Source organism: Stomoxys calcitrans, chromosome 3 (genome assembly GCF_963082655.1).
Source record: "Stomoxys calcitrans chromosome 3, idStoCalc2.1, whole genome shotgun sequence".
Taxonomy (NCBI): domain Eukaryota; kingdom Metazoa; phylum Arthropoda; class Insecta; order Diptera; family Muscidae; genus Stomoxys; species Stomoxys calcitrans.
Window position 1 is genome coordinate 123,287,590 of NC_081554.1, and position 26,639 is coordinate 123,314,228.

Sequence of the window (26,639 nt, forward strand, 5' to 3'; positions counted from 1 at the left end):
GAAAATATTAAAACAATATTTAAAAAAAGCATCTGTGCCGAAACTGCCAGAAAAATATTACATAGAGCTGGATTTCATGGAAGAGTTGCTCGAAGAAAGCCGTATATTTCAGTCATAAACAGACAAAAGCGGATTGCATTCGCTAATACTTTCATCAATAAGCCTCCTGAATTCTGGAAACAAATTATTTTCTCCGACGGGAGCAAATTCTGTATTTTTAGCATTAAAGGTCGGCAAATGGTGTGGCGCAAGTCCGGAACTGAGCTGGAAAAACAAAATTTAGTTGGAACTGTGAAGCACGGTGGTGGTGGAGTTATGTGGGGGTGTATGGCTGTTAGTGGAGTGGGCCAACTAGAATTTATTGAGTCCAAAATGGATAAATGGGGTCATCTCAATATTTTGAAAAAAAAAATGAAACAAAGTGCCGATAAATTTGGGTTAGCAAGAACATTTTGGTTCCAACAAGATAATGATCCAAAGCATACATCGGAGGTTGTTTGGCTTTGGCTTCTATATAACACTCCAAAGCAGCTTAAAACACCACACAATCACCAGATCTCAACCCCATTGAGCATCTTTGGGATCTATTGGAGAAAAAAATATCGTCAGCACGTTGCACCGAACTTTGCACGCTTTTACTTGTTCCATTCGATTCCGTTTGAAATATTCAAACAGAGCTGACGTGTTTCCTTGACACAAATAATAAATGAAAAATATTAAAAAAAAAACTAAATTTTCTTTTGAATTTTGGAAATTAATTTGAGCCTACTAGGCACGGAAGCTTGCGATCCTGCCGAGAATATACCCCCTGATAAAAATAGCCATAAAAGCAATTATAAATCAGTCATTGGAAAGCTTTTGCATGAAGCCGGCTTTGGTGGACATGGACACGGATACGACTCTCAAAATTAAAAAAAAAAAAGATTACAGCTTCGACATTTGCAAAGTCATCCTCCAAAAGCAATAATGGATATCCTTCTAATCTGGTAACGAATGATGAAAAAATTTCTTTAATTGACATTAAGAAATTGTTAAATACGAACTCAACGCAAGTCAATACATCAAGACCTTTGTCATCCAGCGTTGAGAGCAATATGGATCAAGATGATTTTAACTCTACTGACGAAGAAGGTTTTCAAAAGGTGCAAAGGAAACGGAAACTATCTATAAACTCTTTTACTCAACCAAATCTTTTTCCGACCTGTCTCGTAAAGGTACTTCTAGTCACACTTAAAAAGAAAACCATTGAAGAATTTTTGAAAATTGCTAACGAACCTTGAGCTGTGATTTCGTGAAGATAAATTTTCCAATTTTATAAGGGAGTTTCAAACCATTTCAAAGGAAGAGGCTATACATCGATGTGCAGGCCTCTTAAGCGTTACGTTAATCAAGTTTATGGTCCGTAATGTTCCGAACTTATTACCTTTAATGTCAGGTCACTTATTGAATATGACCGTAGATTTCAATTATGCAATTTAATTAAAACGTATGATGTTCACATTGCTTGCCTACAGGAAACTCATTTGAGATCAGGAGGTAATACAAGTTTTGAAGACTGCCAGTTATCAACGGGATAACAGCGCACAAGGTGTGGCCATATTACTTAGGCAACGTATCAAATTCAAAAAATAAGTAATCTCAGGGTTCCGTTTATCGAGTTTTTATACCCTGCACCATAGGATGGGGTATACTAATTTCGTCATTCTGTTTGTAACTCCTCGAAATATTCGTCTAAGCCCCATAAAGTATATATATTCTTGATCGTCATAAAATTTTAAGTCGAACTAGCCATGTCCGTCCGTCTGTCTGTCGAATGCCCGCTAACTTTCGAAGGCCCGGCCGAACTTAGCACGCTTTTACTTGTTTTTATTTCTATTGATGTTTCTATAAATGGCGTCCCTAGGAAAATTTTGTTAGGCTCAGCTTATATTCCTGGCAATTCAAGCCAATAGTAAATTTTAAGTTCTCTGTCCTGTTTAGGTAATTTTGTAGGACAGAATGCTAGACATATTTCATGGGGTGATTCTATGAATAACTTAAATAAAAACTGTTTTTATGACTTCAAGTACATCCTCACTTTTTTACTAGAATATCTTAATACTGTCCTACGTTTCCAAATGGTTCATCTTACTTGGATCATTTTCTCTTTTTTTTCTAATACCCCCGACCTGCCAAATCCTGTTCGTTCGACCTCATGTTTTCCCAGTTTTTCAGATCACTACCCTCTCAAACTTAACGTCTCTCTTTCAAGCTTCGATATTGTGTCCTCCTACTTTTATAAGCTACGAGAGCACAAATTGGAATGATTTTAAGCAAGATGGAACACAAGGAATTTTAAATCATTATCCCACTTCAAGTAGAAATGTTGAGCAACATTGAAATTGAACAGTACATTGAAGAGTTAACTTCTGTTCTGTCTGTCTGATCTGTCTCAGAACTTCATTCTAAGAAAATTGAATTGGGTAGAAGAAAATTTTTGATATCTGATAGAATTAAAAATTTATACAGAATTAAATATAATTGGCAAAAACAACTTAAAAGGCTTTATAGCGTGTCCAGTAACAGAGGCAGGTTGAACTAGAGCAGATTTCCATTTTTAAAGATAAACTTCGATAAATTAAGCCGGGGCCAAGGGCACATCGGGATTATTGGTCATCAAAAATCTCTACCTTTGGATAAATTATCTGTTGATAGTGCGATAACAACAATTAAACTGAATGTCTTTTTCATGTGAAATCGTATTTTCTAATACTTACAATAATTCCGTTCATCTCTCGTTTGTAAGGGGAGAATTTGTGAATGACTTCATTGAAAACGTTCCGCAATACTGTTATTCATTTTCGATTGATTCAAATGCTAAAAATCAAAACAGAAGTACAACTTTGGATGAAATTCTTAATATTTCCATATATTGTATATAAAGAATAAGAAATCGTCTGGTATTGATACCATTTATAATTTTTTTATTTGTAACCTTCCAAATAAAGCATTTGAGTATTTAGCAATCACATTTAAAAACTGCATTTCCAACGGGTATTTTCCAGATTCCTAGCGAATTCTAAGATAATTCTAATGAAGAAAAAAACCAATGGTGACGAGATTTCTAACCTGAGACTTAAATCTTTGTTGTCAAACCTTGGTAAACTTTTTGAAAAGGTTGTCCGTACTAATTTGGACAATTACCTTATATTCCAAACTCACAATTCGATTTCCAAAAAGGGCATTCCATAGTTTATGCTATGACATTATTCACTAATGATATTGTGTTGAATTTGAGAGCAAAAAAACTTACTGTTGCTGTTTTTCTAGACGTTGAAAAGGCTTTTGATAATGCTTCTCATTGTGGTATAGTGATTAAAATGATAAGGATTGGGGAAGCTTTTTTACAAAAAGACATTTAGCGTGCTGTTCAAAAATTAGCTGTCGGTTTTTCCAAATGTAAATTGTAGTGTTCCACAGCGATCTGTTTTAGCACCACATTTGTATAACATTTTTATGTGTGATTTCCCCCACGACTCGGAACATTCAACGGGTATTTTATACTGTCACAACAAATTGCCAGCATGTGCTTTGGTCCAAGTCTCGCAATACCTCCATGAGGTTAAACTATTTTATGATAAATGTGGTATAAGAATAAATACTTCAAAATGCGAAGCCATTTGCGTTAGAAATGCCTTGGGAAAATGCAAGCGCATTGTTGTACCCGAGAGTAAATCCTTGAAGTTAGTTTTAAATAGCATTGAAATTCCATTTAAAGATAAAGTTAAATATTTTTAACAAACTTTTAAAATTCAATGTACACGCAAGAAAGGTCCGAAATAAGGCCCAGGGAATTTTTGCATCATTTCAAAAATTCTTTATAACAAATCTAATCATTGCCAGTAAATGCAGAATTATTACTGTACAGGACTTGTATTAGGCTTGTTATCTTATATGGTTTTCCAGTTTGGTTCAGTATATCCCCGACTGTCATGAAGGAACTTGAGATTTTTGAGCGGAAAATTTTGCGACTTTGCATAGAAAAGAATTTTAAACGCATAAACAGCGAATATTCAAATGATTTTATTTATTTGAATTGCAAGTTGAAGCGGCTTTCTTCTTCATGTGTGTGTTAAATTTTGGGAAAAATTCAATTTAAGATTAAGGCTTCATGAGAATTCTCATATGATTGAAGCTGTGAACAGTCAGGCGAACATTGGTTGGTCTAATACTCAGTATTTGTTTCCCGAGCCTGGGTCGGGTATAATCGCTTTTTACGAGAAGGCACTAGCCGGCACCCGCCGTGGTTAGCTACATCTTAACCTACTTTTTTTATTTTTTTTAAATAGTTATTTGTTTTATTATTTTAGCTTTAAGTTCAAACTCAAACGCCCTAGGCTGTAGAATGATTTCAACAGACCGACGGACGGACATGATTAGATCGTCTATGAATATAACGAATATTTAGATACATTGTGGGTTTAAAATAAATAATTTGATTATTCTTCGGTGGTGGTTATAAAAACATATACCGTAATTTTGGCGTGTAGACCATTTGGTAGTTTTCGGTCTGGTTTGGTATAATTTTTCTTAAATTTTGGTAGGAAAGTATTTTCTGTGGCAAGTGGCAACACTCTTGCGTACATATATTTTTTCTCACTTCTAACTGCAATAGAACACAATACCATCTTGCTTTTTGTAGAGACAGATACATACTAATTGGTTAAACATTAGTCTTTTTACCAATCACTTGTCATAATTCAAAGGAAAAAAGAATTTCAATGTCAAAAATTATCAATGCAATTAATCACTTTGTTAAAAATATTTTTATTAATCAATACCAAGCTTAATTAAAAAAATTTAACTCATTATATTTTCTTTGTACTAATATCTGGTGGACTGCGATGGAATAAAAGTGCAACGTAAGGATAATACAACAGTTTCAGAGAACATGTTGTCTTGGTATACACGGAGCGAGTTGGGCTACGCCCAATAGTGCACTGGAAATTATTCTCCGACACACAGACACACGGATTAAGTGTGGGGCAGCCACTGCGACTATGAGACTTATGGCGACGGGACAATCCGACGCACAGACACACGGATTAAGTGTGGTGCAGCCACTGCGACTTATGGCGACGGGACAATGGATAGGGGCAGGTCAAACCGTCGCAGAATAATCGAAGTGCCGTAATATGGGCGGAAATGTGGCTAAAATTCGTTAAAACCCTCAAAAGTGTTCCTATTTTGATGAAATTTCAAACAATTGCAGAAGATATATTGTTTTTTCATATTAAGAGATTAAAACACTCGGTAGTGGCACAGGGTGTAATACAGTGTGCCAAAAAACAGTTTTAAAATTGTTTTTATTAAATGACTTAGGGTGGAGTTACATACTATGCGCTCGCATTAGTTCAATCGTCAAAGTTAAATATTGTTTAACTTTTGCCCGTTGTAAGTTAAACAGTTTTTAACTTTGACGATTGAACTTGAGCGTCGTTTTGTGTTGCGCAAAGTAAAGGGTGATTCAATGATTTGCAAGCGTTGCTCGTTAGTAAGTCTATTTATGATGAAATATCAAAGCATACTGAGCATCTTTCTCTTTGACACCATGTCTGAAATCCCACGTGATCTGTCAAATACTAATGCATGAAAATCCTAACCACAAAAAAATCACCCTTTATATACACCTTTATAAACTTTTGACATACAAGACCAAATCGTATGATTTTTTTCTTGTATAGAAATAAATCATCGAGATGAAGAAAATGAAGTCAAAAACTGGAAAAAGCGCGCTGAGTTCGGCCGTGCCCACCATCATGGACTCTGCTTAAAATGTATACAAACTAAACTTAGTTGATATATTTTATTCTACATACCAAACTTCTGGCAAACCAGCAAAAATTAAAGCTTCTAGGAACCGTACAAGGATGATCGAGAGACCGGTTCAAATGGGAGCTATATCAGGTTATAGACTGATTTGGACCGTGCACATTTCAGTTCCAGAGACCTCTTCGATAATTTGGGGCTAATATGCAACAAACATTTGCACATAAACATAGAAATAATTTAAAATGTACACCCGGAACACATGAAAAATTTCAATCAAATCGGACTAAAATTGCGGCTTGTAAGGGCTCAAGACGTTAAATCAGGAGACCTGTTTATATGGGAGCTATATCAGGATATGGACCCATTTAAACCGTACAAGACACAGTTGTTGTTAGTCATAAAAGAATACTACGTGCAAAATTTCAGCCAAATCGGATAATAATGACGGCTTCCAGGGCCTCAAGAAGTCAAATCCGGAGATCGGTTTATATGGAAGCTATATCTAAATCTGAATCGATATGGCCCATTTGCAATCCTCAACGACCTACATCAATATAAAGTTTCTGTGCGAAATTAGGGAATCGTGATTTCGACAGACGGACGGATGCACATTGCCAGATCGACTCAGAACGTCGAGACGATCAAGAATATATATATATATACTTTATGGGGTCTTAGCCGAATATTTGGAGGTGTTACAAACGGAATGACTAGATTAGTATACCCCCATCTTATGGTGACGGGTATAAAACATAGCTGCGCAGACGCATTCTGAATATTGACTGTAGCATATGTGAAGTTATCTTGAACAAAAGCAACGTAGGTAGGTGATACAAAATGGATATTCATGCGTAAAGGCTGGTACTATATTCGTTTTTCACAGTTGAAAATACAACTTTTTCACGTTTACTTTTTTGAAACACTACAATGATCTCAATGAAAACATAATACTTTTATGAAGATTTTTCATAATTAATGGGGGAATATCCTACCGAATGAAATTAACAAGTTTTTTTCAAGATTTGTTATCTAAAAAAAGTAATCACGAAAAAATTTCGCGAAAAACGAACATAGTACCAGCCACAAGTACAAAATTCGCGATACTTTTTATACAGATCAAGCATTCATTTCAACGGTTTGTGTTTCTGTTCTGGAAACCATTTACACATCAAAGGAAAAACGAATGATATTGGAGAAATATTCCACTATATTCAAATAAATTATGTATTAATTGAAGGGTTGTCATTAGAATTCAATTGGAGAAGTTTTTTTTATAAAGAAAATGAAATACTTTCATAAATTTTAATTAGGTTAGGTTGAAAGAGGGTGCAGATATTAATCCGCCCATGCCACTATGGACATACACCAAAGCCAGTAATCAGCTTGTGGTGCGCTCTAAAAACTACAATGTAACCTCTAAAAAGAAAATTTTAAGTTAGGAATTCCGTGCTACTTACAAAATCCTTAATTGTTTTCAATACCACTCCCCTATGTGCCCAACACATGCTATCACTTGCCACACCGATTTTACATAAGTGAGCTCGAAGTCTTATGTGTCCCATTATTATACCAAAAGCTATACTATTCAATTTTAGTTAAAAAAAAACCTATTGAATTTTTATGTACTTCAAAATTCCCTAATGTTGATTAAAATATGATTTGAGTAAATTAACGGCAGGAAAAAATCTTTGGCGCCAAAACATGTCCAATTTTACCATGATTTAGTTTATTTTTCTTTAATTTAGGGGTCTTTTTTTTTTGAGTGCGGACTGTCATATAAACGTATTTTAAGGCTTCATTAAATTTTGTGAAGTTTTATTAGGGCGCCCCGGTAGCCGAGTTGGTAGCGTGCTTGGATTACCAGTGGAGGGGTCGTGGGTTCGATTCCCGCCAGAAGCCTTGGTCTGTCGCTACTGTGGTATCACAATGGACTTCAAATTGTCTAAGTGAGTCTGTAATGTACTGTCACTCTTACCTAACCTAACCTATGCGCTAAGTAGTAAAATCACAACATAGGCTTATGTAGAAACTATACTTAAATATAAACGGATACGACTTATTCCCAATTTTCAATGAACTGCTCTATGAAAAAGGATTTGGGTACAATTTCAAGAGGATACCACTCTCCTTTTTCGTGCTATAGAGATTTTATTTAAAGACGAACGGACAAAGCCAATAAATCACAAAAGTGGCTACATCAGTCAAAACGGAAAAATGTCCACAAATTCCTTTTGTTATATAGTAAGGGGGACGTTGCTGAAGGCATTCAACTTAAATGTTTGTTAACGGCCGGTGACGAGATTGCAGGGGAAGTATATGAAATTCTTTTGGGATATCGCAACAAAAACAAAGAGAGAATTTCTATTTCAAAAGCAAAATTTTTTTAAAAATTTTATATTAAGTCGAGAACAAAAAATAGTAAATTTTTGATTTATTTAAATTGGTGTATAGAGACGTAAAATTCTACGAATTCGTGTAAAGGTAAATTAAATGTTGAATTTTGGAATAAGAGAGCTCTTAATGCAAATTCATAAGCATAATTTTAATATGTGAAACTTCAAAAATTTCTAATACTAGCCTTTTTTTCATAGTGCGGCGATAGGAAACCTGGAAGGAATGGAAGAGGTTTCCGATAGGAGACCTGAGACGACACTTGAGGTCGAGATCGAGGTACTGCTGCACAGCTGCACAGTTTTGTATTGGCGGAACTCTTGTATTGCCATCAGGAAGTTTATGCTACATGGATCAAAGCTAAAGAACAGAGTGGGCTTGGGGGACTTCCTGACCATAATACGGTCCTGCTGGCAGAGATCCGGACGATCGTGGAATGCGTGAGGAGGTGTGTTTTTCACGCGAGCATGTCGGGTGTGAACATCTTTACGGACAATAAACTGGCCATCAGGGTAATAATAAGGAAGCCTCCACCATAGGATGGGGGGTATACTAATTTCGTCATTCTGTTTGTAACTACTCGAAATATTCGTCTGAGACCCCATAAAGTGTCGATCTAGCCATGTCCGTCCGTCTGTCCGTCCGTCCGTCTGTCTGTCGAAAGCACGCTAACTTCCGAAGGAGTAGAGCTAGCCGCTTGAAATTTTGCACAAATACTTCTTATTAGTGTAGGTCGGTTGGTATTGTAAATGGGCCATATCGGTCCATGTTTTGATATAGCTGCCATATAAACCGATCTTGGGTCTTGACTTCTTGAACCTCTGGAAGGCGCAAATCTCATGCGATTGGAATGAAATTTTTCACGACGTATTTTGTTATGATATCCAACAATTGTGCCAAGTATGGTTTAAATCGGTCCATAACCTGATATAGCTGCCATATAAACCGATCTTGGGTCTTGACTTCTTGAGCCTCTAGAGTGCGCAATTCTTATCCGATTGTAATGGAATTTTGCACGACGTATTTTGTTATGATATCCAACAATTGTGCCAAGTATGTCCAAATATAAACCGATCTGAACCATATAGGACACGGATGTCGAAAAACCTAACATTAGTCACTGTGTCAAATTTCAACGAAATCGGATAATAAATGTGCTTTTTATAGGGTCAAGACTTTAAATCGGGAGATCGTTCTATATGGCAAAATTGCAAATTTTGCCCATGCACTTTCCACTAAGGAACAGGGGCAAACTTCTCACATATCAATGAGTGCAGCCCGATTCATGTTTTTAAGCTCAACAATAAGGGGCCTCCTTTTTTATAGCCGAGTCCGAACGGCGTGCCGCAGTGCGGCATCTCTTTGGAGGGGAGTTTTACATTGCAAAGTACCTCACAAATGTTGCCAGCATTAGGAGGGGAAAACAACCGCTGAAAAATTTTTATGATGGTCTCGCCAGGATTCGAACCCAGGCGTTCAGCGTCATAGGACATGCAGATTGGTATATATCGCAGCTATATCCAAATCTGGACCGATCTGAATCAATTTAAAGAAGGATGTCGAAGGGCTAAACACAACTAACTGTCCCAAATTTTAGCGAAATCGGACAATACTTTCGCCTTTAATGGGCCCAAGACCTAAGGTCGGTCTATATGGCAGCTATACTCAAACCTGGACCGATCTGGGCCAAATTGAAGAATGATGTCAAAGAGCCTAACACAACTCACTGTTCCAAATTTCGGCAAAAAAATGTGCCGATCTGCCTTAAATCGGCACATCGGTCAAAATGGGGGTTATATCCATATGGGGGCTACATCAAGATATGGTCCGACACAGCCCATCTTCAAACATAACCTGCCTATGGACAAAAAAAAGATATGTGCAAAGATTCGGCGCAATATCTCAATTTTTAAAGACTGTAGCGTGATTTCAACAGACAGACGGACGGACATGGCTAGATCGTCTTAGAATTTTACGTAGATCAAGAATATATATACTTCGTAGAGTCGGAAATGTATATTTCGATGTGTTGCAAACGGAATGACAAAATTAATATACCCCATATTTCGGTGGTGGGTATAAAAATACATTCGTGGCGATAGACCTACTACTTTTGGCTACCGGTACGAATTTATGTCAAAAAAATTAAAATTTACTTTTCTTTACTAAATGGTCATGAAGTATTAAAAACTAGTAGCTTAGGAAATTATTAGGATTTTGTTTACTTTTTTTTCAAAAATGTCTTATTTTATTTTATATCAAAATATAAATGCTCCAAATAATGAACAATTTTAATTGCATAAAAATTTCAGACGTCAGGCATTAATGGTTAAGTATTTTATTTACAAAATGTGATATGTCGAAAAAAGGAACATGTCATGACTAAAAGAGGTGCCGACCCTGGCAAAAAAAGATTTTTTGAAAATTTATCAATTTCATAAATTAAACAAAAGCAGATTTAAATTCATTTGTCTCATCAAATTTTCGCTACTTATTATTGTAGCGGTTCTGCATTAAAGTTGTAACTAAGGGTATTTGTTAACACTTCTCCTTCTAAGAAATTTCACAACTATCCTTTTTGAAAATAGCATTTAGCCAGCGAAAAGCCAACATAGTACCAACTTTGAAACAATAATAAAATTCGAATTCTAAATCCCAAAATTCAATTAAATTGCAAATTTGTACTCGGACGATAGATTGAAAAGTAAATCACTAAACTGCAATATCGATAATTTTGAGTTATGTCGCTCTTCAAGTACATTAGCCATTTGTATAAGAATATTTAATCGTCCATATACGTATGCGAGTACTGATGAGTAAGCCGAGTTTTCCATAAGTCCATATCGCAAATGAGAGAGCCATGCTCCATTATGTGGCAACAGAAACGGCAGTATAAGAGAGATTCCCATAAATAATATGAAAGAATAACAATTATTCTGGCAACTGAGTGTCGGCCCATGCAGCGTGCCTACTCCACAGCCAAACAATAGGATGGCCACAATGAAATCAAGCTACACGCAGTCAGTCTTGCTATTAACGTCGACAGTTGAGGTCTGAATTTGGAAACGGTCGGAAAGATACGGTATGTTGTGAAAAGTGTATTAGTGTGCTGCCATACATTTACATGTGTTGCGGCAAAAGAGTGTGAGTAAGAGTACAGGTACGGGCAGAGTTTTTGTTTGGTGGTGAGAATAACCTAACGTGAACAAGTGTTTGTTACCAAATGTAAGCTGTCAAGCAAGCATAGATGTGTGTGCGTGAGTGAATGTCTCGCTTGATATTACGAAATTCAGAAAATAGTAAACTGGAAAAGTTGTTTCTATTCATTACTGCTGTTTGAATGTTGTTAAATGTGTTTCCCGATTACTAAACCAATGAGCCAACTGTCAGTCTTTGGCGAGAGTGTGTAAGTGTACCAATATTTAAGTTGACGTTTAAAATGTGGCTTAAACGGTAACACCGGAATAACGTAACAACGTAACAACAGTGACACAGCATTGATTCTCGCTACTGAAACAAACCAAACACCAAAGATCGCGCGGGGAGAACAAAATGACGACGCAACCGATTTGAGATTCAAACCTGTTGGTGGTGCTATTCTTTTTTCTCAAATAAATGAGAGTCTTGAATTGAAAACCGATAAACGACAGAACAGTTGTAACAATCAATAACAACATTTTTACCTTTAGCGCATTCGTACTTTTTGGGGCGTTGTCGAACGTGTATTTGATCATCTAAAAGTGAATAACAAATGACTAAAAATTGCCTAAATATCAAAATGAAACGGAAAAAATTTGTATTTTTCGAGAAAATGTAATGTAAAAAAAAAAAATTGCTAAAATATTATTGGCAACTAAAACCAAAATAATTACAGTAATACAAAACACCTACCGTCCAACGAATAAATATTCTGATAAGATAAAAAGGTGAGACACCTCACAAACGGGTTGGTGGTCTGTTTAAACGTTTTCATTGTTTGTTTGCATAAAATGTGTATAACTGAACTAAAGCTGATTAATCGCTCCCGCTGCGTACGCCGTAGCGATATTATAACCGATACAAAGTTGGCAAAATATTCGTTCAGTTGCCTATGCTAAAACACAGAATACAATGCGGTATTTAACGTTGAACAAAGACAATCAAGTCGAAGTTCCATTTGAAAAGCTATGGAAATGTTATGGAGATATCAGCTAATTTTTAAAATATCCAAAACTTTTGAACGGGCCGCGCTCCGCTACGCCTTATTTTACTCTGAACAAAAATGTACTTTGCATAATTGCTAAAGTGCAATATGTAATAAATTATGAAAGTGCTACTCCAACGAATTGGTTTTGACCGGGTCCTTATTTTGAGAAATCCGTTCCGTTTATTCGTAATCTTCTCTCAAATACCGCTATATTAAAGGATATCGTTGATCGACCTCTCGTGAACATGTTCTCTTGGGAATTTCGAATATAAGAGGCCGCCCTAGACACATGAATGTTAAAAATGTAAAAGCGTGTTAAGTTCGGCCGGGCCGAATCTTATATACCCTCTAGCATGGACCAAATTTATCAAGTTCTTTGCCCGATATTCCTTCATAGGCAAACAAATGATAATAGATATGAATGGCTTTTCTATGGAACTATATCAGGTTATGGACCAATACGGGCCATACTTGGTTTGCATGTTGGAGATCATAGTAGAAGTCAGAATGCTAAATTTCTGCCAAATCGGATAAGAATTGTGCCCTATATTAAGAAGTAAAATCGGAAGATTGATTTGTATGGCAGTTATATCAGGTTATAAACCGATTGAGACCACATTTGGCATAACTGTTATAAATAAAACAAAGTGCAGAATTTCAGCCAAATCGGATAATAAATGCGCACTCTAGAGGCTCAGGAAGTCAAGATTCGTGATCGGTTTATGTGGCAGCTATTTCAAGTAAATCACCGATGGACCATACTTAGCATAGTTATTGGAAGTCATAACAAAACACTTCATGCAAAATTGCAGACAAGTCGGATAAGAATTGCGCACCCTAGGGGCTCAAGAAATATAATTGAGAGCTATATCAGGTTTTGAACTGATAATAGCCATACTTGGCATCGTTGTTAAAAGTCAAAACAAAACACTTCTCTCAAAACTTCAGCCAAATCCAGTAATAATTGCGTCCCACGGAGTGAAGTCAAGATCCAAGATCAAGACCAAGTTTGTATGGGAACTACATATGTATATCATGTTATGAACTGATTTTGACCATACGTATCAAAGTTATTCGAAGTCATAACGAAACACTTCATGCAATATTTTGGACAAATCGTATAAGAATTGGACCCTCTAGAGGCTCAAAAAGCAAAATTCCAGATCGGTTTGTATTGGAGCTATATCAGGTTATGAACCGATTTTTACCATGCATGCAAATCGAATAAGAACTGCGCCCTGTAGAGGCTCAAGAATTCAAGATCCTAGATCGGCTTTATGACAGATATAACAAAACATGAACCGCTATAGCCCATTTACAATCCCAACCGACCTACACTTATATTAAGTATTTGTGCAACATTTCAAGCGCCTAGCTTTATTCCTTCGACAGATTGACGGACTGGGCCAAATCGTCTCAGAATGTCAAGACAATGAAGAATATATTAAGAAAGTGGTGGAATGGTTAAGATGTAATGTCATTACGACGATTGGCATAAATATCTTCTCAGACAACCAGGCAGCCATTAAATGCCTGGAGACAGTATTTCTAAACACAAAACAAGAAGGCTGAACAGTTCAAATTCATGTGTTCTAAGTGCCGGGCCACAGGGATATCCCAGGGAATTCTAAAGCAGACGAGCTTGCGAGCCTAGGAACTACCTTACACACTCCAGGGACACTGAAATCTGTGGGTATGCCTCTAGCGACATGTAAGCTAAGTTTTCAGGGCCAGGCCCGAAAGGCAACGAACGATAGATGGTCACAAAGAGGGGGCTCTGAGCATTCCAAAACTATGTGGCCTCATCTAGACTTGAAGAGCTCTACTGCTTTGCTGTCATTGGCTAGAACAGACGTCTCAATCATTGTGTCCGTCATGACAGGTCACTGTCTAATCGGAAAACATGCTGACAGACTGAAGGTTGCCAGCAACGAGTTTTGTAGAAGCTGTAGGGACATCGAGGAATAAGAGACAATAGAACACCTTCTGTGTGTGTGTGTCCCGCACTAGCAGTTAGAAGGAGTTCCACTTTAGGTTCTCATTTCTTCCAGAACCTGTCTGATTTAGCGGATGTGAACATTCGCAAGTTACTAGGCTCTTTAAAACGATCTGAATGATACACAGGTAGGAACTAGAAGGCATCTTCCTTCTTCTGTTCCTATGGTATCACAATGGGCGAAAACGTCTAAGTGAGTCTTATGGCAGACTGCCATTTAAACCTAACCTAACCTACAAAGGAATGACGAAATTAGTATACCCCCCATCCTATGGTGGAGGGCATAAAAGTGGTCTTGTTCTTTTGGGTTTTTTTGGGAATTGGGAGACGCATTAAATAAATTAAAATAAATAAATTTTTCTATCGGATTCGTGATGTATTCCAAAACACATTTCATTGGAGACCCATTATGTCCCATCGACATACATGTCCGTTTTGCACAAAACTTAATTAAGCTTTAAAATAGGTTTATTTGACAATTTTATAAAGGAAATCTATCAAATAAACCTATATCAGATATACATTAAGTTTTGTGAATATCGGTGTGAATGTGTTGCATTACAAGACTTGGGTTTTTTTTATTAAAATAAAAAACTAATGATTTTTACAAAAGGAGGGTTTTGTAAAACTACAATGGATCACTACACTCAGCATCGTCTTTGAGCTTATATATGTTGTTACGTGGGCACTGTCAGGATGACAAAAATCCTTGTCAGTATTTTTCAACCGTTGTTGCTTTGTTGCAGTGTGTTTGTTGTCTATCGTCTGCTTGGTTCTGTTGAATATTCAGATCCAGAAACTACGACTGAGTTTGGGTGCGTCCAGAGGAAACTGGATCTCGGTCGAGTGGATATCTGTTAAACAGATGTAGTATAATCCTAGGTCACAATCGGGACACATATCCAGCAGGTTGCTTCAATACTTGCTCTGTAGGAGTCGAGGCGGCTGCATCTGGCAGATCGAAAATGAGCCAGCACAACTCTGGTTTGCCGGGGAAGCCAAATTTCTTGAGGTGCGATGGGAGGCGGTTGTTCCCCAAAGACCACATTCACCCGGTAACTATTCACCGCGTCCGCATGAATGTTGTCTAGACCCGCTTGATATGCCGCTTGGTCTAGAGGTTCTTGTAGCGCTGACCCTCACGCTCTAGATCATGTAGATCCACCTTTAGGCTTCTGGGCGGTGGATACCTATACAGAAGATTAGATTAGGATGGTCCCTGCTTGAACAGCATGTAGTTATAACTTCGCACGAGTAGGATCTTTGACTCTTGATTTAGGTGTGCACGTGTGAACTTAGGAGATAGCCCGAAGCAGTTTGAAGAGCGGCCTTCTGACAGAACTCTATATTATTCCACAGCGTCACATAGCCGACGAGACCAAACTGGCACTGAATAACTTGCCATAGATTGGCCATTTGCTTTGCACGTGGTTAACAAGGTTTTTTTCAGCACTCCCATTGCTGCTGACCTTATCGCAAATTGCTGTGGAACATGAGGAATCGCTTCATCATCGACTATCACATTCATCTAACATATATCTGTAGTGAAATCTCTTGTAGCGAAATAAGCGGCAAGATGGTTGAGGTAAACATTTTCAATAAGAACTTTTTTGAAAATGTGGCTTCAACCAAAGGCAATAAAAGAACACTATGTTCAGGTATTTCCTTCCTTTACGCCTCATACAATTCCCGTGTCTGTAAAGTGTATAATGAAGAAATTATTTTTATACGAAATAAATTCTAATGGGTACCAATCTCAGCATTTCGCATATTGAGCATGGATCCAAATGAAGAGATGCTTATGTGAGCCAATATAAAGACGCTTAAATTATAGATGGATAACTTAATTTTGATTGCAATAGGATCACATTAATATGCATTAATAACCCATTCAATTTCTACAATGCTCTCCATTTTCGGCTGCGTTTCGCAATTCAATTATTCCATTTTTATTTTCACATCCTTGATTTTTCTGTTCTCACACCTCCAATTCGCACTATAAATTCATTTTATTTAAATATTATTGAATTTTATGCAATTATAAATATATATTCTCCGCTTTATAGAGGTTTTTTTGGCAAATTTATTTTCGTCAAGTCAAAATTTGTTAAAAATCCACCGTTTCTACCAATCACCAGTGATGATTTCATGGAAATAGAATATCAATGCCAAATATTATCAAAGCAATTTAAATTTATAGCTTTGTTAAACATGGTTTAATTAATCAATACTTAGTTTAAATGGTCAAATTGAAGTCTATATTTTTCTGTGTAGAGTGAACACTCGGTCGAGTAATCAATACTAAGTTTAGTTGATCAAACTGAAGTCGATGTTTTCCGTTTAGAGTGAACGCCTCTTTCGCATGAACATCTATTTTCTACAGGGGAAAACTATTTCTGATCCTAAAGAGCAAGTACGAGCATCTGTAAATTAATTTGCAAGAATTCACTCGAAAATTTGTTTTTCGTAATAAAAGCTCATTTCCACAGCTTGAGTAAAGTGAACTGTCTGAATAAAGTGGAAAGGTAGTATACGATTTGTCACCAAACACAGACATTTTCACACACAAAATAAACAATGCCAGCTTGGTACTCATGAATGAATCACTTTCGCAATAAACATTTTTTGGTGTCGTGATAAAATGTGATAAGCAGCGGAAGGGGTACACCACGTGAAAATGGTTCGTCCATGAATGTTGTCTGTGCGTGTGTGTTAACAATTCAAAATGAACGCGATAAGAAAACCACATCCAACGAAATGCAGTCAGCATGAATAGTTGAAACAACAAAAATCTAACAGAAAGTGAATTCAATGCAAAGAGTAATGGTGGAAGCAGAACGAAAAGTTTCGCCTATCATTACTTTAATCTAAAATTGCATGCAAGGTGAAAAATGAAAATCTCGAGCCAATTTACCAGAAGCGTGAACGATGAGATGCTCCACTAAAAAATGGGTCTTAAGAAGGCTTCTCTTTAAGCAATTATGGTAATGCAATCAATCCATTGAAAAGTCATTTTTTGATTGAATTATATACACCAATTTACTATGTGTTGTATATTAAGCGAATGGTTATCTTTTTCTACCCTCCACCATAGGATAGGGGTATACTTACTTCGTTATTCCGTTTGTGACACATCGAAATATTGGTCTCAAGATCCCATAAAATATATATATATATATTATTGATCGCCATGACATTGTAAGTCCGACAGTCTGTCAGTCTGTGAAACGCACGCTAACTTTCGAAGGAGTAAAACCAGGCGCTCGCAATTTTGCACAAATACTTCCTATTAGTGCAGGTCGGTTGAGATTGTAAATCGGCCATGTAGGTCCATGTTTCGATTTAGCTAGCTCCCATTTTCTTCTTATCCGATTTGGCTGAAATTCTGTACTATAATGTTTTCTATGACATTAAACAAATTTGTCAAGTAAGGTCCAATTTGGTTGAAAACCTGATATAGCTCCCATATAAACCGATCCCCCAATTATAATTCTTAAGCCTCTAGAGGGCGCACTTTTTATGCAATTGGGCTGACATCTTGCGCAATGGCTTCTTCTACGACATCCAACCTATGTGCCAAGTTTGAAATTATTACTAATTTCTAACGATCTAGAAATTAGTAATATCGAAATGGTTACCCGACCACTGCACCGTGTATCAAGCGAAGATTCTTGCAATTAAGGAAGTGGTGGAATGGCTAAGACATAATATCATTACGATGATTGGCATAAATATCTTCTCAGACAGCTAGGCAGCCATTAAATCCCTGGATTTAACGTATTTCTGAACACAAAAACCGCCCTCGACTGTCGCAGATCTCTTATCGAGATGGCTGAACAGTTCAAAATTCACATGTTCTGGGTGCCCGGCCACAGAGATATCCCTGTGAATTGTAAAGCGCACGAGCTTGCGAGACTAGGAACTACCTAACAGTTCTCAGGGGAACTAGAATCTGTAGGTATGCCTCTAGCGATATGCAAGCTAAGACTTCAGTATCTGGTCCAAAGGTCAACGAATATTAGATGGTCACAAAGGAGGGTTCTGAACATTCCAAAATTATGTGGCCTAATCTAGACTTGAAGAGGTCTACCACTTTGCTGTCACTGGCTAGAACAGAGGTCTCAGTCATTGTGACCGTCATGACATGTCACTATCTAATCAGAAAACATGCTGACAGACTGAAGGTTGCCATCAAAGACTTTCGCAGAAGCTGTGTGTGTGTCCCGCACTAGCAGTCAGAAGAAGTTCCACTTTAGGTTCTCGTTTCTTTGAGAACCTGTCTGATTTAGCGGATGTAAACGTTCGCAAGTTATTAGTCTTTTTAAAGCGATCTAGATGGTTCAACGGTAGAAACTAGAAGACATTTTCCTTCTTCTATTCCTGTGGTATCACAATGGACGAAAACGTCTAAGTGAGTGTGATGGCAGACTGCCACTTAAACCTAACCTAACTTACCCTACGTTCCAAGTTTGGCCTGAATCGACCCTAAAGCTGAATTATCTCTCATATAAATCGATCTCCCGATAGCACTTCATTATCCCCTAGAGGGCACAGTTCTTGTCTGATTTGGCTGACATTTTGCACAATTACTTTCAACATCTAAGCCAAATATTGTCTGAATCGGTCCACAACCTAGTAGTTATATCCGATCCCACATCTAAGTCAAGCATGGCCCGAATCGGCCCATAACCTGATATAGCTTCAATAGTATAGCAATTTATATTAATTATCCTCTGTTTGCCTGTAAAGAGATACCGGGAACAGCACTTGACAAATGCGATCCATGGTGGAGGGCATATAAGATTCGGCCCGGAATTAGCACGCTCCTGCTTGTTTAATTTTAAATGCATATCATAGAAATTTTAATTTTATTTATTGTTAAGTTATTGCTAACTTATCAGCTAAGTCCTAAAGACAGACAATCGGACCCTTTATGTAAATGATAGCACATTTCAGTAAGTTTTAGAAAGTACTTTCCAAATATAGGAAACAAATTTTGTTTTTCGTCGAAATATTTATTTACAGCCATATTTTACTAAATATATTTGGAAATAAATATTTCGTAAACGATTTTGTTACATTCTGAACCGATCTAGCTCTGTCAATGATGAGCTATAACAAACTATAGCTTTGAATAGATTACATATAAAGTGATTTCCTGTTCTAATGTCATGAGCTAAAGATGCCTGGTTTTCATTTGATTACTTTTTGATGAAGTCCTCAATTGCGTAATTCGCAAGTGCGATTTATATTGGTGCCTTCATCCCTGTATAATATGGTCCTAGTACCATAAGATCGCTTTTGGATATTAAACGAAGGCCTGGATATGCCCCATGCTTTGTTTATTGAAGTCATTATGGCTACAGCATGCCTTGCTGTCCAAATGAAACGTTTTGTCATGGATGGCCATGACGACAACCACAATGAAATGAGCTACTGCAGCATTGCATTCTCGTCAAACATTTTGAGTTAGAAAATGTTTGAACTAAACAACATAAAATACTCATTTAGATTAACCTTAGCTGTAGTCGGCCTAAAGTTCACAACTTTGATTAAACTAAGAGTTTTTGTTTTGTGCTAATTTGAGTTTTGTGAGTTTGAGCTACATAAGCTTAAAATTTTTAATTTGGATTCAATGAAACTTTTTAAATAGGAGTTTCTGTCTGGCATTGTTCGGAATCTGTCTTAAGGAGAAGAAAGTCTTGAATAGAAATCAAATCTAGTCTGCTTGATACTCGGGTTCTAATGATAGATCATGGACCGCTGATCTTAATCACAATTTGTCTCTCGCAACCACGAAATTACAATGCGTTGATAGGTTAGGTTGAAAAGAGGATGCAGATATTAATCCGTCCCATGCCACAAGGGACATACACCTAAGCCGGTAATCGGTTGGTTGTGCGCTCTAAAAACTGAAAAGTAACCTCGAAAAAGAAAATGTTGAGTTTTCCGTGCTACTTACAAAATCCTTAATTGTTTTCCATACCACTCCCCTAAGTTGGTTCATGTCTGGTATTGTGTCCGTGTGCGTTGATATACAATAATTAAAAAAATAATAACATTGACGGTGAGACTTTTTTGTCTAAAATTTTTGAATAAAGAATTATTACTTTCAAAAATTAATTATGTATCTTAAATTCTTGCCTTCCACTACGTTTGCTCACGAATGTAACGTTTTCCAGACAGGGTTTCAACAACAGTATATAAATTTCCTTCGTTTATGGGCGATACCATTTTGATCAATACATTACCTTATTTAAAACAATACATGTGTGATTTGTTTCAATTCTTCACTTGAATTTCAGTAATATAGCTAAATCAATTTAAGTTGCACCGTAATTTCATTCGTTTTGGTATCTCTCTGGCTGTTGTCTTGTTATTCTTGCCGACATTGCATTTTATTCAGCCAATTGACTTGTGTGTTGCAAGTTCATTACTCCCGTTATGTTAGGAGGTAGCAGCGCTGTTAAAGGTGATTCAAGTTCATTGTTCCCAATAGACACCAACAAGAGGGGACATAACGGCAAATTCGCAAGTCCTTGTTCTACTTTCACAAAAAATAAAAAACGATACGAGTATGAAGTACATATTGAGCTATATTTGCTGCTTATCATTTTACCAATACCGATGGTTTGTATAGATACCGGACATAAATGCACATATTTCAACGTTATAATATTGACTGTTAAAAAACAATAGGGAGTAACAAGACTTTTTAATACTCACAATCATAGGATGTGGGTATACTAATCTAGACATTCCGTTTGTATCACATCGAAATATTGATCTGATATCCCATTAAGTATATATATTTTTAATCGTCTTGACATTTTGAGTCGATCTAGCCATGTCCGTCCGTCTGTTTGTCTGTCGAAATCACGATAACGCTCGAACAAATAGAAACTTCTTTTCGATGTAGGTTGGTGGATTGCAAATGGGCCATATCGGTTCAGATTTGAATATAGCCTTCATACAAAACGATCCCCAGTTTTGACTTCTTGAACCCCTAGCGTCCTCAATTTTCATCCGATTTGGTTGAAATCTTGTGAAAGGATTTAGGTTCTGTCTTCCAGTATTAGTGCCGAGTATGATGCGAATTGGTCTATAAACTGATATGGCCCCCGTACAAACCGATCCCTGGAATTGATTTTTTGAGTCCCTAGAAACCTCAGTTTTCATCCGCTTTGATTGAAATTTGGCACAAAGACTTCTGTTGTCACTTCCAACATCAGTGCCAAGTATGATCCGAATTGGTTTATAAACTGATATAGCCCCCATACAAACCAATCCCTGGAATTGACTTTTTGAGTCCCTAAAAGCCTCAGTTTTCATCCTCTCTGACTGAAATTTGGCACAAAGACTTCTGTTCTCACTTCCAACATCAGTGCCGATATGATCGGAATCGGTCTATAAACTTATATACCGACAAACCGACCCCCCACCCCCAATTTGACTTCTTGAGCCCCTAAAAGCCTTGGCTTTCTTCCGAATTGACTGAAACTTGGCACAAAGACTTGTGTTCTGACTTTCAATATCATTGCCGAGTATGACCCGAATTTTGCTGAAATTTTACACAAAGACATCTGCTTTGACTTCCAGCGTCCATGCCACATATGATCCGAATTTCTCTGCTATGACTTCAATCAGTTCCCGATTTGGTTGTTTTAAAATAATTTAAATACGAATTGCGTTAATAAACTAAAATTTTTACCGGAATCCATGGTGATGGGTACTCAAGATTCGGCCTGGCCGAACTCTCGTTTTTGTGGCCAACGAATCGTGTTTCCCTTATAAATCGCAAAGGAAAAACGAGTCGTTTTTGATGCATAATAAAGAGAAAACGAGTCGTTCGCTCAGAGAGGCTTTGGCCTGAACATTGTATAACGGAAAAACGAGTCGTTTTCAGAGTATTATAAAGGGAAAATGTGTCGTTTGCTTAAAAAAGCTTTGGTTTGAACATATAAAAATGCTCATAATGTAAAATTCCTTAATATGACTCTTTGCAGTAATTGTTGAATCACATTAAGATATGTAGTTAAGATGTCACTCTTACTTGCGTCCTAATATCTATAAAAAAGATAAAAGCTAGAAAAATAAATCAAAAAATTACGTATACAACCCACATCCTAATACTCTTCGCTGTTTTACGGGACTTTTGAGGAATTACATGGCACTTGACACTTTCCGTAAAAGTAGAGTAGATGTTGGGATAATTTCAAATGTTTTCTTCACAATTTATAGTATAAAGGTATAGCTCAATAAAGGTCCAGTTGCAAAAATGTCATTGTAAATGCAAAAATTCTTTATTATACTATTTATATTTGTAAAATATATCCTCGCGTGAAATTGAAAAAAAAATGTTGAAAAGCCATGTGTACAAAGAGTCATAAATAATTATATAAACAGTAACACTTTAGTCGTAAAACCGGGATCAGGAAGACCTTAAATGTTAACATCCAGAGAAGGACGCTCGATTTAAATCCCAATTCTGTTCAAAATATTCTATGTAGGGCCGGCGGTGTACCACGACAAAACCATCTTCTTTCAAAAGCAGCACAAAGAATGGAGGTATTAACATCCTCTTGGAAACATGTTGCATTTAGCGATGATACATTTGACAAATTTCTGCTGACGAAGTTTCTGGCGAATCAGAAATCGCGATACAGAAAGACGGTCATATGCTTTTAAGCAACATCACACATTTTGCCTTACTTTTGAAAGTTCTTTGCTGTGCTTTTCTTTGAATAGAAAGCATTGAATGAAATGGTCTATGCAAAACTCAACATTTTTGTTTAAGATGGTCCAGTAAAATGTGAAGGAAAACTAATGAGGCTTTGGAAAAAACAAGTAAAAACGCGTTAAGTTCGGCCGTGCCGAATTTTGGATTACCGATGGATAAATTGGATAAATTAACAATCCTCATTTATAACAACTCCACTGCCATATGAATAATAATATGCAAATGGGGGCTGGTATGGATCAAATTTCATTCAGGTCCCGACAACTCTTATACAAGTCACAGTTACAGCGAAGTCGGACGGTAAATCCGCTTTTTTGGGATTAAGACTCTAAATTGAAGGATCAGTTTATATGACAGATATATCTAAATGTAGTTGGATCTGAACCATATTCTGGTCGGATGACGGGAGGCTTAATACAAGTCACTATGTGTAATTCCAGCGAAATCGGGTTATAAATGCAGCTTTATGGGCTTAAGACCCTTAATCGGCAGATCGGTCAATATGGCAGCAATATCCCAAAATAGTCTGATCTGTTCCATATTTAAGTCGGATATCATGAGGCATTAATTAACTCACCTTTTCACATTTCGGCGAAATTGGGTAATGCAAATGCAAATTTTGCCCATGAACGTTCCACTAAGGAACAGGGGCAAACTTCTCACATATCAATGAATGCAGTCCGATTCAAGTTTAAGTTCAATGATAATTGGCCTTTTGTTTTATAGCCGAGTCCGAACGGCGTGCCGCAGTGCGACATCTTTTTGGCATAGTACCTCACAAATGTTGCCAGCATTAGGAGGGGAAAACCACCAGTGAAAATTTTTTCTGATGGCCTCGCCAGGATTCGAACCCAGGCGTTCAGCGTCATAGCCGGACATGCTAACCTCTGCGCTACTGTGGCCACCCGAAACCGGATAATAATTGTGGCTTTTATGGGCTAAAGACCCTAAATCGGCAGATCGGTCTATATGGCAGCGACATCTAAATATATTGTCTGATCTGAACCATATTTAGGTGTGACGATTCACTGTTTCAAGTTTCGGAGAAATCGGGTTATAAATGCAGCTTTTATGGGCTCAAGACCCTTAATTGGCAGATCGCTCTATATCTGAATATAGACCGATCTGAACCATATTTGAGTCGGATATCGGGAGGCTTAAAACAACTCACTGATTTAAATTTTAGCGAAATCGAGCAGATCGGTCTATATGACAGCTATATCTAAGTATGGTCCGATCTGAACCATATTAGAGTAGAATGTCGGGAGACTTAAAACATCTCATTGTTTCCAATTTCAGCGAAATAGAGTAATAATCCCTGCTCTTATGGGTTGAAGACCCTAATCAGCAGATCGGTCTATATGACAGCTATATATAAATATGGTCCGATCTGAGCCATATTTGAGTCGCCTGCCGGAGGCCTAAAACAACTCACCGTTTCCAATTTCATCGAAATCGGATAATAAATGTGCCTGTTACAGGCTTAAGACCCTAAACCGGCAGCTACATGAAAATATGGTCCGATATGAGCCATATTCGTTTTGAATGTCGGAACCCCTAGTACAACTTCATATTTCAAATATCAGCGAAGTCGGAAAAAAATGCGGCTCTTACGGGCTTAAGACCCTAAATCGCCAGATCGGTCTATATGACAGCTATATCAATATATAGTCCCGTTTAACCCATTCAAGAACTTAACCTGCGTATAGAAGAAATACGATTCTGTGCAAAATATGAACTCAATTTTTAAAGACTGTAGAGGTGTGATTACAACTGCCGGACACACGAACATAGGGTCGGAAATATGACAAAGTTGGGTGTGCCCCGACTTTGAAAACCAGTTTTTATTGTGAACAAATGAATAAACATATTTATTTAAACCTTATCTATCACATTCAGTAATAAATTCGGATCATGTGTGGAAAAACGTGGCTTATTTTAATCAAATTTTATTTTCAACCAACCATTGACATAAACGTACGGGTTATAGATTTCGGAAGTGATTGTTTAGATCTTTATATCCGTAAAAGCATCTGACATTAATCTAATAGAACAAATGGAAGAAAAAAGTATCCAAAAACTGAAGATCTCAACTAAAGAGGGCCTAAAATCTAGTTTACGAAAACAGTGAACCTATACAGGGGATATCGACAACCAAATTACTGCATCAAATGGAGGAATTTGGACCCACGAAATACAAAAGTCATGTAAATTTTTTTTCATTTAAAAATAATTATGTGCTTTTTAATACATATGCGTAAATTTTTCTTCGCAATATTTGCACTTTATTATGAATTTGACGGCGTGAAAACCGGTTACATATGTAAAATCTTAATTCCATTGAAGTTCATTGCAAAAGGTAAAAAACTAAAATCTATTTAAATATTGGTAAAATTTATTGGGCCACTGTATATTATTTGCTATATAATTTAAAAACAAGTAAAAGCGTGCCAAGTTCGTCCGAGTCGAATCTTATACACCCTCGACCATGAATCACATTTGTCAAGCCCTTTGCCCGGTATCTCGTTATAGGCAAACAAAGGATAATGGATGCTATTGGAGCTATTCAGACCATATGTGGCATGTATGTTAGAGGTTATAGGAGAAATTCACGTATGTTGGATAGGAGAAATGTGCGATATTGCAGCTACATCGGATAATAATTACGCCCTACAGAGGCTTAAGAAGTAAAATCGGAAGATCAGTTTATATGGTCGCTATATCAGGTTATGGACCGATTCAGACCATATCAAGGTCATAGAAAAAGTCACTGTGCAAAAGTTCAGCCTAATCAGATAGGATTACGCCCTCTAGAGTGTTTAGAAGTAAGATCGGGAGATCGGTTTATCTGGGAGCTATATCAGGTTTTGAACCAATTCGAACCATATTTAGCATTTAGCAAATTTCAGCCTAATCGAATAAGCTTCTCTCCTTCGAAAGTTACCGTGCTTTCCACAGATAGACAGACGGATAGACGGACGGACATTAATAGATCGACTGAAAATGTCATGGCGATCTAGAAAATATATATACTTTATGCGGTCTTACACGAATTTTTCGATATGTTACAAACGGAATAACGTTGTTAGTATACCCCCATTCTACTGCGGAGGGTATGAAAAAATAAAGCATTTGTATTTCTACTTTAAATTCCGCTTTTATATTTTGAGGTGTAGAATGGGATTAAAGAAATGATTTTGTGGGCAATAGCACCGAAAGAACCAATTTCATTTACTTGTAGTGCAATGTTTACATATATAGCCCAAGATATAATTTACCTAAGGCAAGATATAGTTATATATAATTATATATAACATATATACATATATACATCTTGTTCAAAACAGCTGAGCTATTGATAGTTTGAGGGTGGGAGACAGACGGAACTGGGCTATGTAATTAAGATGTGTCCGCCAAACTCCAATTAGATGCTTCGAAGAGTTCGGAAATAGCGATTTTTTTCAAGAATTTTACCTTTCAGTTTCAATGGCCGTTAGTTCATATATTACCAGTGG

The 26,639-nt window shown here is 36.9% G+C and overlaps 1 protein-coding gene and 1 long non-coding RNA gene across 6 annotated transcripts in view; one reads left to right on the forward strand and one right to left on the reverse strand.

Annotated features, from left to right (window-relative positions):
• Positions 1 to 2,528: 2,528 nt before the first annotated feature.
• Positions 2,529 to 20,457, reverse strand: LOC106090685 (uncharacterized). Its single transcript, XR_001221874.2, has 3 exons — positions 20,347 to 20,457; positions 2,757 to 2,856; positions 2,529 to 2,684 (listed from the first exon to the last, which is right to left on the reverse strand). It is a non-coding gene; the product is annotated as an uncharacterized LOC106090685 (long non-coding RNA).
• LOC106090684 (neuroligin-like protein glit-1) overlaps positions 11,210 to 26,639 on the forward strand; it is a 48,359-nt gene continuing 32,929 nt past the window's right edge. Inside the window, exon 1 of one of the 5 annotated variants that reach the window (XM_059364607.1) lies at positions 11,210 to 11,284. The gene's annotated coding sequence lies outside the window, so the exon portion shown is untranslated. Of the gene's footprint in view, positions 11,609 to 11,891; positions 12,129 to 26,639 lie in introns of those variants that run through there. The other 4 variants (XM_059364604.1, XM_059364605.1, XM_059364608.1 and 1 more) reach the window with 4 other exon arrangements.